Source organism: Cricetulus griseus (assembly GCF_003668045.3).
Source record: "Cricetulus griseus strain 17A/GY chromosome 1 unlocalized genomic scaffold, alternate assembly CriGri-PICRH-1.0 chr1_0, whole genome shotgun sequence".
Classification (NCBI taxonomy): Eukaryota; Metazoa; Chordata; class Mammalia; order Rodentia; family Cricetidae; genus Cricetulus; species Cricetulus griseus.
In genome coordinates, this window is record NW_023276806.1 from 8,545,191 (window position 1) to 8,553,563 (window position 8,373).

The 8,373-nt window shown below is 37.9% G+C and overlaps 1 non-coding gene across 1 annotated transcript; it reads right to left on the reverse strand.

Annotated features, from left to right (window-relative positions):
- Positions 1-325: 325 nt before the first annotated feature.
- Positions 326-489, reverse strand: LOC113833514. The gene has a single exon (XR_003481331.1). It is a non-coding gene; the product is annotated as a U1 spliceosomal RNA (small nuclear RNA).
- Between the last annotated feature and the right edge of the window lie 7,884 nt (positions 490-8,373).

The window sequence follows — 8,373 nt, forward strand, 5'->3', positions numbered from 1 at the left end:
GTGGGTGACCTGTTAGCAATTTCTGAAAAGCTCTCTGGCAACTTCTCTAGACTCCTCAATAGTAATTCCATTATTAAGCACAGTGATCCATTTTTAGCCAAAATGCAAGTTTCCCTACTCTTCCGCAGGAAGAGGACCATTCCCACTATAACTGGGGCCAGGGACACTTATGTATATGAAAGCTACAGTGGTCATATTGGCTACACTGCATTTTCCACCTTCAGATAACTGAGTATATCACATTTACAATCGTGGTATGAACAACATTTACAGGAATTTAGCAGAAATAAATTGCAGAGTTTCTTATTCATCCTTCTTTGGCTTTTAAGGGAGATTATGAACACAGTTCCTAATTACCAAAAATGATGGAGTTCGATTTCCACATGTGCGGAAATCACAGGGGGCAGCATATCTGGAATTCAATGAGTAAGCTTTGCCCTAGGAAAACCCCCCTTCATGAACATGGTACCTCCCATGCCAGGTAAGTATTTCTCATCCATTACTAATAGCCCTAATTTTTACTGGAAATTTCATAAGCACAATCTTACATTCCTGTTGGCATGATGGTCTTCCAAGATTCCACCAAAATCTCCCAGGAAGTTCTGCTTAGCCTTCTAGGGATTCTCAGATCTGCATTTCCATGCTGCTCCATACACTAGCTGCAAAGCTCTCCCAAAGGCTTCCAAATTACATTGTCAGAAGGAGTCCGAGCAATGACTCCACTTCTTAGTGACCATTTCATGGGGTTTTCATTTGTTTGTTTTTCTTTTCTTTTTTTTTTTTATTACTATTGGGACACGTTACCTGCTATAAGTAACTTCCAGGAGGAAAGGTTCGTTTGGCTCAGAGCTGTATTCCATGATTGGCCTGGATCCATTGGCCTTCGGCCTGTGGAAAGGTGTAAGAGAGTGGACTTGAGAGAGGACTCGAAAAGAAGAATAAACACATAACAGTGGCTGTAAAGTTAACTCGAAAATGAAAGAAGAAATGTCAAAATACTCACTTCCAAGAACACACTCAGATCGTCCCCTAGTTCAGATACCTCCCCAGAACATCATCAAATTAAGAACTAATCCATGAATCAATTTGCATGTTATATCCAAGCCCTGGTGACCCAAACAGCCTCCAATGTTAGATCCAGCAGCTGTGGATCCACATCTTCAATAAAAGAGTATTGGGAAGAAACTTCATAATCCAAGGATCATGTTGTAGGGTAGTTGTATATCGAGAAGATGTGTCACTGTGATTGGTTTTAATGAAGAAATGAATGGCCAGTGACTAGGCAGGAAGAGGTTTGGAAGGAATCCTGGTGACAGAGAAGAGTCTCCAGATAGACACAGAGAGGAAATAGGAGGTGGAAGATGGAAGACAGGTAAAACCATGTGGCAGAATGAAGATTAGTGTGAAAGAATTACTAAGTTAGAAGAGCTAGTTGAGACAAATCTAAGCTAAAGGCTGAGCTTTCATAATTAATAAGTTTCAGTGTCGTTATGTGGGGGCTGGTGATATAAAGACTTGCTATAGGATCATAACAAAGAGTAAATTTGCTAATCAAAAACTATTGTTAACAATTCAAAATCCAAACTGTATATGTATATTTTAATAAAACATTTAATAAGATTTATGAATAATTTTCTTGCTGAAAATATCGATTCACTACTCTACTACAAGTTTTGGGATTGATTTGTTTTAGTGGGGAACTAGGAAATTGCATAGTTTTGGGGTCTCTTTTTTGCTGTTCAGTAGAACTTTCTCTGATATAAAAATATTTATGTGTGTTGTGACATTTTGTGTCCATGAGCTGCATGTGAACCAAAAAAAAACTTAGACCTGAATTTTTAATTTTTCACACTAATTGACTGGTACTTGACTGGGGCTGAATTTGGCTGGCAGATATTAAATGGCAACCACAGCTATAGCTCTGTGAATACCAAGGGATATCTACTCTCCCCCAAGAAAGCTACCATTCCATTTCTCAGGTGCAAATGTAACCATACTCTAGAACCCAATGAGGCACATTGGGCCACCCCAAATATTGGAGGATTTTTCTAAGCACAAATTCCAAAATTTTCCTTGGCCTTAAAAACAAAACAAAACAAAACAAAAAACTTGTCAAGTTGTTAATGTTGACTGCATAGCTACAAAATGTTTCAATATTTTAAAGGCAGTAGAATAATGATTCAGGCTCCAGAAAAACATACTATCCTGCTGGCGTAAGCTAGAGGGCAGAGGCACATGGACACCATGCCAAGCCTCTGGACAGCGGGGACTGTGAGCTACTGTACATGTGGGTTTTGTTTGAACCTGACATGGATGAATACATTGAATAGAGATCAAGTAAAACCAGCCCTACATAACTATTACTGTTACCACTGAAAGCACACACACAACAAAAATCAAACACACAGAGTATTATAAGATAAAACAGAAGTGACAAAGATTTTCATTAAAGCAATACATAAAAATCACATAGGGTATTAAGTTGGTAAAATCTATAAAGTCAAAATATTATGACTAAAATAATTTTAGAAGTTATTTTAAAAGAGCTGTTCTCTTGAGTAACCCACCAGAAAAACATCACAACAGCCACTCTTGCTGTCACTGCAGCCATGCTGATAGGGAAGAGAAAGTCCCACTGATGGACTTCATGAAAGACACCTAAAAGCAGCCTGCTGGATTGCTAGGGGGAAATGACTGATTCAATGAGTCCCAGATAGTTCTTTCCTTCTGCCCAGAAAGTGTCCTCTCTCTGCACACCTGCAGAAGCAGGTGCAGACAGGTTATAAAAGGCAACTTGATTGGTTTCGTGTGAGATCAAGGTACTGTGTGGATTGGCAAAACAGAAAATAATGTCTGGAAAAATAGATCTAACTGAAGGCATCCTTTGGGGAGAGTAACAACAGATGTGCTGAAAATTCATGAGTGTTTCAGTATAAATGTTCTCTTGTTCATGTTCATCTGTTACATAAGGAATTGTGCAGGGCGAGCCACTATGTCACAGCTTTTGCTTACTGAGAGCAACTTGCCAAGACTAGGAGTCTCTGGAAAAGAAGATACAGGGATATGTGGTGCGAGACTTATGTTCAGCTTATGAGTCCATGAGAGAGCACAGGCATCCTATAAACTGATACATTTAAACAAGGGTCATACATACGCTTTCCACAGGACACACACACTCCGGCACACTGACAGAGTGGTGAAATCAGTTGTTGGTGGTTCACTCACTCTATTCTTTCATCAGTTACTCAATTTAGTGGACAATAAGTTTAACAGGTCCTGAGAAGAGGAGTTGCTAACAATTGGAGCATAGACCAGAATGTTCTTGCAGCTTCTCTAAACATCTTCACAAATTAGATTATACTCTGTGTCAAGAGCTGCACACAAACAAGCCATAGTGGACATATTCCTGAAGGATCCTTTGTCAACTGTCTCTTCCCCACCAATGCACATAAAGCCTTAACATGACATCTGTAAAATTGACAGTGTTATCAAATAAAGGTGACTCTGTACAATTCAGAGCCTACTTCATACATGCTTAGTATATGGCATCTGAGGCAAAGGAGGTCTAAAACATAGATTTCCAAACACACTCATAAATTGTAAAACAATGGATTCCAAGAAACTGCTGCCTTCTTAGAATAAACACTCCATAATTGACCATGAGGGACTTTTAAACATTATGCATACTAGAATATTAATAACTAAAACCTACCAGAACAATAATGAATTTATCAAAACAATACTATATAAAATATCTTTATAGAATATTGACCCACCTGAAGAAGAGAAACAGCTGAATTTTTGAGAAATCAGGCCCCAGTTCTGCAATGCTTATAGTCAATAGTTGCTGCTTTGTCATGAGCCTCCTATCTGTGCTGCCTAGTGTTCTGAGAAGTGAGAATGTATGATATTAACATTATACCTCAAATTAACAGAGAAAAAAGGAAAGAAACAAAATCTGAAGTTGATAATTTCACTCTCACTGGACTTTAGTGCATGAACTAATTTTAATAGTCTATTCCTGGTTTTGCTTACCAAAGTCATTGACTGGAAATTTTAGTTGTTTTTGGTTTGTGAGCATTTGATCATCCAGCTAAGGGACAGACAGATCTTGAAGTGGAAAGCGTTGTTGCTGTTAAAATTAACTTGTGCTGCAGAAAAATAATCCTTTCAAAATGATTGACTTCCTTCTGTTTAAACCGAAAGCAAATCCAGCCACAACACTTGGAGTAAAAAGAATTCACTTCAGGGTTTTATAGAAACAATATTATTTTTGTATAAGGTTTCCTTAAATAAATATGTAGTCAAAAGCTAACTTCTTGCACTTGGTGAAAATAGTATAAGTATTTGCAACGAGTTCTCTTCAAGATCAGGTGACACATCTGATCAGCCTTCATAGTCAGGATAATTAAAAAATAAGCCAACTTTCGTTTGGTTATTTCCCAGCATTAAAGTTACCTCATTCATTTGTTTTGTGTTGTTTATGCTGTTTTGTTTATAATGCTAGTACTTTCACAGCTCGAAAAATGCACTTGGGAGTAGATTTTGATGATTGTTCAAAGGCTTTGGAATTTTGCTAAGGAATCTTTCAGGAATATTTGTGGTCACTTGGGTAAGTGGTCAGTAATGTATTCATGTGGACATTTTTGGCATTTTATGATGCCATTTTTTAAAAATTTGATGGTATTTTCTAGACTAAAATATTACAATATATATTATATACACAAGAGTGTCAGAAAAAGATATGTTTATCTTACTCATAAGAGAACCTATTTCCCATTGGAAGAATTTCTATGTCGTACAAATCAGAAAGATGCACAGCTGAGAAGGCAAACATCGTTTAAGTAAAAAAGGAAACCTGGAGTTAAACACAGAAGATGCAGCTGTAAGACAGACGTAAGCTTTACCTTTTAAGCAAGCATTGCGTCATTTATATATGGTACTGTGCTCAACTTGTAAAAATAGTTTTCACAGTGTTCACTTTTAAAGCATAATGATGGATAATATCAGATTGTACAAGTCAGGGAGTGGGCTATAATGCCTTTAAGAACTCATTTAACATGTGTTAATAATAAGTCTAAGCCTTTAATAGTCTTCTTGCTAAACCAAAATAAGAACAAATAAATGAGAAACAACTTACAAACAAACTAACAGAATCTTATTTGAGAGGAAATAATTTCTATCTTATTAATGATGACATCATAAAATAACAATATTGAAAATATTAATAGCAGATGTAGCTAATACATATAATACAAATGAAATTTCCTAGTATAATTTGTAAGAAAAGGAAGACTTTAATTATATTAATAGCTCATATGCAAATAGTGGAAAATATGGATACTAGTGATTTCATAGAAAACATGAGTAGTCCAACTGTGATAAAATTAATACAATTTTGATGGTTATGTTTATATTGTAGGCATGTATGAAGTTGGAGCAATACATTTTCAGATCTACACAGAGAATTTCTTTTCTAGCTATATGTATACAACGGCCCTTCTATTTCCTCTGTTGCTTATACTATGAAGCCCCGGGGAACAAGTGACAAAGTAGGCACCAGAAGCCTCATTGACAATACAGAGTAGATAAATTGCAGCTTGCAGCAAGTTACACTTGAGATGATGCAGTTGCCATTCTAATTCAGAAAAAAATCAGTTCTGTGTGTTGTGGGTGCTCAGTACGGTGCAGGATAAATTAGTAGGGGAAAGAACTCTGAACACTCTGATCAATATGTACACTGTGAAGTTGGCTATGTGGTCTAATTTAGTGTTATAAATGTCTTATTGTTTGATGACATTGGCCATTTTTGTTTCTATTACTGTTGGCTCACCTTACTTGTTTTGAAACATCAAGCAATGCTAGCTTAGTGTTACTTGGAACTGAAAGGGGCAGGACCAGAAGGAACAGAAACTCTGTCTAGAGAATGGTGCCCACATGAGGAGCAAGAATGTCCATATAAAACCTGACAAAAGCTTTAAAAGGGATTTTAAAAACAAAATAACAAAGTCAAGCAGGCCTTCTTGGTAGCAACATTTTATCAGGTGGGCTCTGTTTGCTAGAGGCAAGCAGGGGGGCTCCTTTAAGAGAGGCTTCCTGACTCAGCATTAGTTGCAAAAAGCAAAGGCCTCTTTGAAAAGACCCTGCTCCCAAACAGTTGTGTTTATGAGCAGCAAGCAGCATGCTTCTTGGTGGTGGCATGGGCCCAGAAACTCTACAGAGTTGTGGCAATAAGCATCAAGCTAGACTATCAGAAAGCCAAGGAATGAACCAGGCAAGCCACCACTTTAATCTTAGCCACACTGTTTAGAAAATAAAACTCATGTGGTCAGAAAAAGATAGAGATAGATATACAGCAAAGACGAATTCAGAAAAAAAAAAAAAAAAAAAAAACCTCTAAAGGGTTTACTATGTGTTTAAAACTATATGTAGACTTGGGAGAGAAAAGGAAAAGTATAGTGAAAAACTTTTTTAAAAAGAAATAGAGTAGCTGGGTGTAGTGGCCCATGCCTTTAAACAGAGCACTTTGGAGGCAGAAGCAAGGAGATCTCTGTGATTTCAAGGCCAGCCTGGTTTACAGAGAAAATTGAAGGCAGTCAAAGTTACACAGAGAAACCCTGTCTCAAAAAACCAAAAAAAAAAAAAAGTAAAATAAATAGAGTAAACAACAACAACAACAAAAAGATTGAAAATACACAGAGAGTCTGCATCCTATATGCTATTGTGTTGTCTTTAAATTGTTTGACTTCTGAGGAAAGAGCAACAGCTGCTAAAAGACATTAGATTATAAGTGCTGCTTGATTAACCCAAGCTATAAAAATGACTAAAAAAAATGATTTGACTTCAAAATTTAAGGTTAAAAACAGGCTACTTTGGAAAAGAGATTCTGCTTTTGTTTTCACAGAAGGTGAAAAGCTGTGAATTCCTTCCAGAATAATATGGTTTGATCAAGAAAGACTCCCTGAAGCAATGACTCAGGTGAACCAACATCCAAATACTTAAGACAATGCAGCCTCAGACTACTACAGCCAAGTTTTAGACAGGTTTCTGGGTTTTTCTCAGGATCCCCTTGGTATTGACAGCACCCTTAAACAGCTGGAAGCAGTTTGGAGAGAACAACACCCAAATTCCCAAATGTTATTTATAAGGGTTTGTTTTCATTTAAATGGGGTTGCTTAAAAATGGTTAATGATCACAGTAAATCTCTTGCTAAAGAAGAAAAGGAACATATAATATAGAAATAAATACTTTGTATTGGTATGGATTTTGATTTATTGATACAAATTTAAGGTCAGTTTTGTTATAGGTATATTTTTATTCTTGTTTAGATACTGTGTTTACACAGTTCAATTAAAAATCTAATGTATAGTTAAATGCAGATTATATATAGTCACTTAAAACTTGTGTTAGTTGTTTTCCAGATATACAGAGATATATTTGAGATGGATAGTCTTCAAACCTTTCAAAGACCTACAGAATATGACATTTAAAATTGTTTGTTAGGGTTTTTCATGGCATTGAGACACAACTGCTCCTGGATACACCAATTATGTCAGAGAGCATGAGGGGCATCGAAGAAAGTCGTTTTGGAGGGCGCCATTACAGGTCCGAGGAGACATCTGGCACTAGGGACATTTCCAGAGATCTACCAGGATGACACGAACTGACAATCTAGGCAATGGTGGAGAGGATAACCTAAATGCCCTTCCCCTATAATAAGACTGATGACTACTTTTTATACCATCCTAGATCCCTCATCCAGTGGCTGATGGAAGCAGAGGCAGACACCCACAGATGTACACTGAACTGAACTCTGGAACTTAGTTGCAGAGAGGGATGAATGAAGATCAAAGGGGTCGGTACCAGGCTGGTGAAATCCCCAGAAACAGCTGGCCCCCAGACTGCTCTCTGGGAGGCCAGTACAGAAGTGATCCAGACCCCCACCCACCCACCCCCCTGAACATGGATGTCAATTAGGAGGCCTTTGTACTCTAGGAGGCCCCTGGTAGTGGATTAGCATTTTTCCTTGGTGCAAGAAGGGACTTTGAGAGCCCATTCCACATGAAAGGATGCACTCTTGCCCTGGACACATGGGAGAGGGCCTAGGCCCGGCCCAGGATGATGTGGTGGACTTTGGGGAGCCCCCTTTGAGGGCCCTACCCTCCCTGTGGAGTGGAGAGTGGATGGGGTGAGGAGCAGGTGAGAGGTTGGGGGGAGGGTTGGAGGGAAGGGGAGGGAGAAGGGATTGACATGTGAAGCAAGCTTGTTCCTAATTTGAACTAATAAAAACTAATAATATAAAAAGAGAAAAAAACTATTAATCAATCTACCATTATCAGCCCACTATTCCTCTCATGAGCCACTTTACTATAG